The sequence below is a fragment of the Lygodium microphyllum genome, chromosome 17 (genome assembly GCF_053477565.2).
Source record: "Lygodium microphyllum isolate KBCC chromosome 17, Lygodium_microphyllum_v1.1.10, whole genome shotgun sequence".
Lineage (NCBI taxonomy): Eukaryota > Viridiplantae > Streptophyta > Polypodiopsida > Schizaeales > Lygodiaceae > Lygodium > Lygodium microphyllum.
The window spans coordinates 80203006-80211363 of NC_141151.1; positions in this window are offsets into that span (position 1 = coordinate 80203006).

An 8358-nucleotide genomic window follows, 5' to 3' on the forward strand; every position below is an offset into this window, starting at 1 on the left:
ATACCCATAGACCCATGCTGTACTTGGTTCAAAGAGAATGGGAAACGAGAGGGATGCGCCACTCAACCTCTTTGCCCGTAGGTCATAGTCCCATTCTGGTCCCCTAAAACATCATGAATCAGGTTCTAACTTACTATTACCTAAAGATTATACGACCGTAGAACTTTGTGAGAAGCCTCCCAGTCTTCTGGGACCACCCTTCCATAGGACGGACCATCCGGGGTTCCGCCCACCCGCTTCCCTCAATAGGCCTTCTTTAGTTATCTAATTAGGTCTTATCACATTTGTGTGTGACATTTAAAATCAGCTTCCTTAATTAAGCCGTTTAGGGAATAGGGTTCGTTCACGTAACATGAAAATAGCTCAAACAGATTCCTTGGAAGCAAACGTTATATTAGCATTTTAATTGAGATACAAATCTTGTCCAAAAAGGACGTTTCCAGCAATCTGTGAGGATGCATCTTATTTTCTCCAAGTTTCTACCCTTGCACTACTAAAAGGGCCTCAGAGTCACGTAGATTGTTTGACTAGGATCCAGAGGCAGGAAATTTATAGCCAAAGCCCGCCCTGGCATCCAAGCGCCCTCCTACATTCAAACTAACCCACAAAGAGACCTCTCGTGGCGGGTTTAGTCCACATTCCCATCACAGCTATTTAGAATCCCCTTGGATAGGGTTGGCAAGGGGTGGCATGGCGCGTCCTCCATGAAATCAACCTGATTCATTATTCAAATTTCTTCTGTGAGCTTGGATCATATATTCCTTTCATAGATAGTGATTCTAGATTTACAAGCACAAACAACAATGAAGGTGAGTGCTCAAGACATCTGCTAAGGTGGAGTTCCCATCTTTGAACATTTAGCCTTGCCCTTCTTGGGTCTTTCTTGCCTTGGCGTCAATTCCCATTACCTTCTAAGGGATAGAGAATACCCTCTTTCCGGCCTCACTCCTATGTATTAAGAGTGAGAAAATATGGTATTGAATTTATATCCGATAGTTTTCAAATTGTAGCTTCCCTAAGTTGCTAACCTTTGGTTCTTATATTAAGATCCTGGTCTTAGATGATTCAAACTAGGATTTCAATTGGTCAGTTGGTAACCTTTTTCCCACCTTAGAATTTTATCGGGGTTCTAAGTTTACCCTAGGGTTTCCTTCCCTCAAGATAGCAGTAACTTTTGTTCATTCCTCTCGCAAGCCAAGGGTAAATTAAGCCCATTTACAATCCTTAAATAGTTGTGGCATTGAATGTAACGTGGTGAATGGTCATTCTTCTTGTGGATACGACATTCGAGTTTCCTTGTGTTAGCTTCAAGATGTATCATATTTTGAAAATGATATCTCCAAGACTGTTTTGGACTCATCGCGGGCTAGTTATTGGGATAGAGACCAAAGTAATAACAATTCAAACTATTTACAATTAAATCCTAGCTGAGTCAAATTAAATCCTAGCTCACTTATCATGTAGGATTTCATTTTCCAAACTGGCCCTTGCAATTAAGCTTAGCAATTCACATGCGCATCTTAAATATACCTTTTTAGATGCATCCCTATTATGTGGCGCAACTGAAGCTATCCATGATGCCATGCAAATCTAGATGCAAGTCATTCTTGAGTCGATGATATGATGCGGGATTCCATTCATGCAAATTCCTTCTAGTGCACTTATGCAATTCATAAGGCGTAACCTAAGTATTTAAGTGCGAGTGTACATGAGTTCATCGTAAATGCAAGTCAATTTACTTCAATGGTCTATAGGATGCAATTGACCTATACGGAATATTTATGAACACCGGCAAAATATGATGCATTTACAAAAGCTCAAACCTAATACTTGGCTTAATTACTGCAACAACCCATAGATGCGTAACCTATTCATGGAAATTCATGGTTATTAAGCCATTTTTAACTACCTTTCAAGTTATGCAAGTTACGCGATGCGAAGTATGACTTCTTCCTAATGATGACCATGCTTAAATGTTATTAAGTCTTTTAGGGAACATGGTTCATTCACGTAACTTACGGCACTAACATGAAAACAGCTCAAACATATTCCTTGGAAGCAAACTTTATATTAGCATTTTAATTGAGATACAAATCTTGTCCAAAAAGGACGTTTTCTACAATCCGTGAGGTTACGTCTTATTTCCTCCAAGTTTTTTCCCTTGCACTAGTAACATGCCCTCGAAAATCTATCTCAAGTCACGTAGATTGTTTGAGTAGGACCCAGAGGTAGGGAATTTACAGCCAAATTCCCCAAGGCATCTAAGGGTCCTCCTACGTTCAAACTAACCCACGGAGAGACCTCTCATAGCAGGTTCAGTCCACATTCCCGTCACAGTTATTTAGAACCCCCTTGGATAGGGTTGGTGACCGGCTGGGGGTGGCATGGCGTGTCCTCCATGAAATCAACCTGATTCATTATTCAAATTTCTTTTGTGAGCTTGGATCATATATTCCTTTCACAGACAGTGATTTTAGATTTACAAGCACAAACAACAATGAAGGTGAGTGCTCACAAGACATCTGCTAAGGTGGAGTTCCCATCTTTGAACTCTTAGCTTTGCCCTTCTTGGGTCTTTCTTGCCTTGGCGTCAATTCCCATTATCTTCTGAGGGATAGAGAATACCCTCTTCCCGGCCTCACTCCTATGTAATAGGAGTGAGCAATTACAGTATTGAATTTATATCCGGAATTGTAGGTTTCCTAAGTTGCTAACCTTTGGTTCTTATATTAAGGTCACGGTCTTAGACGATTCAAAATAGGATTTCGATTGGTCAGTTTGTAACCTTTTTTCCACCTTAGAATTTTATCGGGGTTCTAAGTTTACCCTAAGGTTTACTTCCCTCAACATAGCAGGAACTTTTGTTCATTCCTCTCGCAAGTCAAGGGTAAATTAAGCCCATTTACAATCCTTAAGGCATCGAATGTAACGTGGAGAATGGTCGTTCTTCTTGTGGATACGACAAGTTATGCGATTCGAAGTATGACTTCTTCCTAATGATGTCCATGTGTAAATGTTTGGCTGAAAGTACTAGACACGGTAGTGGTACCTAGTTTTGAAGTGTTGAATTAGCGTTTACGCCCTTGGCAGCTGTCTACTCTAATGTAGGTTTGTTTGTTTTCCCAAAAAGGTCAAAAAAATAGTTAAAGGTGACCGCTAGGTTTTCTGCTTGGTTCCATTAGGTTTTTCAAGTAGGAGAAGCCTCTTTTTGGCTCGCTTGGCCTTCAAGATACTAAAATTTACTTTAGTCGGGGTCTATCCGTGTGGTCTCACCACCAATCTCTAAAAAAAATGTGTAAACTTTTAGCTTCTAAGGCCTCTTCTTGTCTAAGGTCCACAGCCTTCTAGAGAGAAGCAGATCCTGAAGGTGGAATTCCTCTTTAGTTATTCTATCTTCAATGAAAGAGATTTCCTGATACAATTTTGCCCGCCCCTCTTGCCTTACCCTTGTTTGTGTTTGTTTTGGCCTACTAAAAATTTTTTGGCTTTCTTTGATGGCAGCTGGCTGGGCTGCCTATCGTTGGGAAATGCTTGGACCATATGGTTTCAATTCCCTTACGGACATGATGGTATTTAAAGATGTCGAGGTCCGCCCTAGAACCATCCTGCTCTACATGAGGCAAATGACACTAGTGAAAAGGAAGAGATCACTGGCTTATGATCCGACATTGCTATGGTGTGTGAAGTGGTTTGGGCATAGTCAATAAAGGATGTGAGGACAGCTATAGATACACAACATCTATCTAGACGATCTTTCCTCATATATGGTGGGCTTTGGTTGTTGGACCAAGTAAAGCCCCCTATCTAGCCAATATCTACTAGATCATGAAACCCCACTGGTCCATTCCATTCTAGCAAATCAGCATCCCCTATGATGTTTCCTTTAATTTCAAAGTGATCTTGAATATGTTCCACCATGTTGAAATCCCCTGCAAGCATCATGGGAAAGGGGATGGATTTTAGGGATTTCCAAGTGGTGATCCTATCTCTGGGAGAGGAGGGGCATAGATTGACGTAACCACCCAGTCTTCTTGTCCTTGGAAGACTACTGATACCCAAGCATGGGCAGTGTCCTTGAGTACCGCCTTAATGAGATGGGAAAATTTTCTTGAAATCCCTATGGCTATGCCACCACCTCCACCCGGATGGTTTGTAAATATCCATTGAAATTGGTGTGAAAGAATCTCTAGATTTTTAGCAAGATGGGGCCCAGCCACCTTCACTTCCTATAAGCAGACTACATCTGGTTTGATATTATTGTGAGAGAGACAGGTCTTGATGATTCGGGCCCAATTGGGTTCTATAAGCCCTTTACAGTTGAAGTTAATTATCTTGAGCTTGTCTATCATTAATTCTTGTTATTTTTAGAGTTGGAGCCTTTAGCCTTAGGATCCTTACGTGTTGGCAGGGGGCTGGCATTTCCTACATTCATGGTAGTTAATCTTCTTTTATTGATTCCAGCACTTCCAAAGTTCGGATTGGATGGGGGGCGAGGGGCAGAACGGTGATGACCCGCGTCTGCCAGTTGAGGGTAGGTGGGGAGCGACTCCTCCTCTGCCATAGATTTCTCATTATCTGAAACCCCCTCAGCCAATGTTTCCTCCATTTTAGTTGCATCTAAGTCATTAATTTCTTTCTCAAATTCTTCTACATGTATCTGTGTTTCCTGAAAAAATTGTGTTACAAAGTCGTCCTCGTGGTCAAATTCTACCTCAGTGGTTTTCCCTAGCCCATTAGCATCATGGACTATATCACCACAATTTTCAAGCAAGGTTGTGAATCTATTCAGAGAGTTAAACTTAGTATTATTAACCTTCTTCCATGTTTGAGACTTTTGATTCTTATTCTTATTCTTATTCTTATTGACATGCTTTCAAATGTGCACTCTCTAGAATCTGTCCTCATCTCCATGTGTTGGGGGGGGGGGGGGGGGGGGGCAAGGGGGGATGGGGGCACTCCTTCACCTCCTCTTTCTTAAGTTATTTGCCCCATTTAGGAAAATCCCTAATAAAATGTCCCTATTTCATGCATTTGATGCAAGAATTAGGGAGGTTTTTATATATGACTGGTTGTGTACGAATGGGTTGACCCTTCGAGTTCCTAATTATTATCGTGTCCTTAAGCTTCTTACTGATATCCACTTCCACTAAAATCTGGGGATGCTACCTTGGATTGATATCAAAGGAAGGTCTCTGCCCTACTACTTTACCTAACGGGGCTGCTATCGAGTCTAACAGGGAGTGGAAGGAGTCAAGTAAATTCAGGAGCTCAATCTAGACATGCGCTTTTGTAGGCTTGGGGCCATTAGGGTCGAAATCTATAGACCATTCGAATAAAGTTAGTGGAGTATTATGCAACATCCATTGACCATGAGACAGAACGGAGACCGCCATGTCTCTGGTCTTGAATAGAAAAATGAAATAGCTATTGGGCAGATATCTGGTAGATACAACCTTGTATCCCATGTTGTCCCAGTGTTCTCTAATCCACAATCTAAAGACCTCGATTGGAAGTCTTAGGCCATGGTAGAGGCCAATAAGGGCACGATAGTAATACAGGAAAAACACACGATCTATTACTTCATCTTCCAGGGTAAATAAGCACGTACCTTCCTCTTCTTGGTTTAGGGAGGAGTTCTTACGTACAGATTGCGACCTAGGCATTTCCTCTTTGGACCTTGTTTTGGAGTGTACTGCTTCAGGGTGGGAATGTACTATTCCGATATCGGAGCCTACGCTATGTGTTCCCGTCTACGAACAATAGCTTCTTGTAGGCCAGAGAAATGGGGTATTCCATAGTTAGCCAATGTCGAAGTACCTGCAAGATGTGAGCCAAAGGTGAGACCCTGGGGAGCAGTCCAGAACTAACATGTTGAGAGATGTTAAATAGAGGGTTAACATGTGCATATGGCGAAGAGAAGTAGGGTGAGGCATGCAGTATTTGTTGTAGAGGAGATAGCCCCTGTGATGATATTCGTCCTGGCTCGAGTGTGGGACAGATGCCAGTCGTCATCAGATCTTTGTTCATGAAAAGTTGAGGGGAAGGGCAATGATTGATCATCACCAGAGAGGAGTAGTAAGAGAAGGGGGAATCCTTGCGCGAGGGGACAGCAGCTCAACCACACCTCTAGAGGTGTTGGCCGAGGGGTCCAACGGCTGCAGAAAGGGCTACATCCCCTCCATCTAGAGGCGGGAATGGCCGATTCCTTGCCCAAAGGTGGTGGGAAAATGGTCACTAGCGTTGGACGTCAAACGGGGCCGGAGTTAAAGGCTTTTCCTTGATTCGGACGTCAGTGACCTAAATCCACATTCGAACGTCGAACCTCAGCTTGATTCGGACGTCGGACCAAAATCCACATTCGGACGTCGGACCAAAATCCACGAGGGAGATTCAGACGTCGAAACTTAAATCCACAAAAATCCGGAACCTCGGCCTACCAAAGAATTTACCGCATGCTGTGTAAAAGGTAAGGAGCCTCAACTTTCCCCTCAACCAAGCGAGCAGAACTGACACTGTTGCAGGTCAGCGCAGTGAGAGTCATGCTTGCCAAGAGGCCTGAAGGCTATCGTTATTTAAAGGTAGATCAATGGAGATGGAGATCGCTACAGAAAGCATTGGAGACGATTGGGCTATTTTTCTGGTAGACAGGCAACTGTGCAGTCTCTGAGAGGAATCGTCCCTCTGCTGCTATCCTTGGTATATGTATCCTCCTGGATAGGCAAACGCAGATAGGTCTCTGGAGGCCTTAATGAATGGACCTGAAATAGAGTATGGCAGCAACCGTCAAAAAGTAGGTAGTGCAACAACCTCTCTACTCTCACCTCATCTACTATGAAGAGCTCAGTATCAACAAGTTATTTGAGTTCCCACGAGTCAATTTTTATGGGTGAATGAAGAGAAATGGTGAATGTGTAGGAAGGAGAGCCATCGCTAGGCCATAGAAGCTTGTTGTGCAAGCATACAAGTATAGCATAGTAGAGAAATGGAGAGAGCAAGACCTTGAGAAAATGGATTATAATATAAAGGCTCTCCATGAGGAATTTCCACTACCCTCTACCACATATAGATTTTTTAATGATTGGATGCAAGTGTCTATTGTGAAACAACTCTCCCACCTTGGTTCAAAAGCATGTGATGCCTATAATAATGGGTTAGGAAAGCCAAATTAGCTCAATCATGGGTAGTGGGAGAAGACAAATAAGAAAATAAAGGAACGTTCCGATAGGTGGAGGTATCAAAAGGAGGCGACATGCGTGAGTTGTAGCTACCTCATCGTTGCATCTTGGGAGCATGGTTGGGCCTCTTTAGACAGATGTTGTAAGTGCATGACTCCAACTTTTATTTGTTCATGATTTAATTTTTTTCCCTTTCCTCAATAACTGATAGAGATCATCAACCACATGTGCAAAGTGAGGAATCCATATGAGATAAAAAATGCATGCACCTAAAAACCTCCTAAATTGTGATACATTGGAGCAAGTATTCTATAGCTTGTTAATACCATCAATTTTTGCTAGTAAAGGCTTCCTATGAGATAGGGTCCACATATATGGCCTACAATCAATACCTCCTCAACACCAACTACAAGCTTTTGACCCAATAAAATTAAATGCACTTCCTCTAATTGAGCCAAAAGCTTTTCTCACAATTAGCAATATGCATGGGCAACAAATAACATGTAGCCATTTTCATCCAACTTCTCATTATTTTCTTCCATTACACATCCCTTAATTGGCACATCATCAAAATGACATAATAAGTTGAGGTATGTAGTCTCTTAAAACCGTGTTCATCACATTCATCATGTGGGCAAAGTTTACAGTCCTTTATGGAAGGGTACACATCCCAAACTAATCCCAATGGCATCTTTATGGTAGTGATATCTCTACTTTCCCCTACCAACTGGAACTAGTTATAGCATGAGTATAAAACCCTAATGAATAGATATCCCTTCAAGAAAATTCCTCTCCAACTATAGGCCCTGCACCAACATTTTATATTGCTACTTTATTGATTGGTTGCATATCTTGAATGAATTACAATGCACCATTTTTCTTCGGCACAGGAAACCAATGATTTGAATATGGAGTTGAGGATGGATCTATAATTTCCATACAAATCTTCTCATTTAACAACTCCACCAGCTTAGGCAAGTAATCTCAAGGCACAGGAGTCGGCCTCAAATTCCATGGAACATGTGGTGATATAAAAATCCCCATTGCAACCACAACACTTGGGTTAACACAACCAATTCAACAAGCTGAACTCCAAAAGCCTTTCCATGCTTTGATAATATCTTCATTAAAAAACCCATTTCAATTGGCAAGAGAAACCCATTGCATCCAACCTTTAATTCTT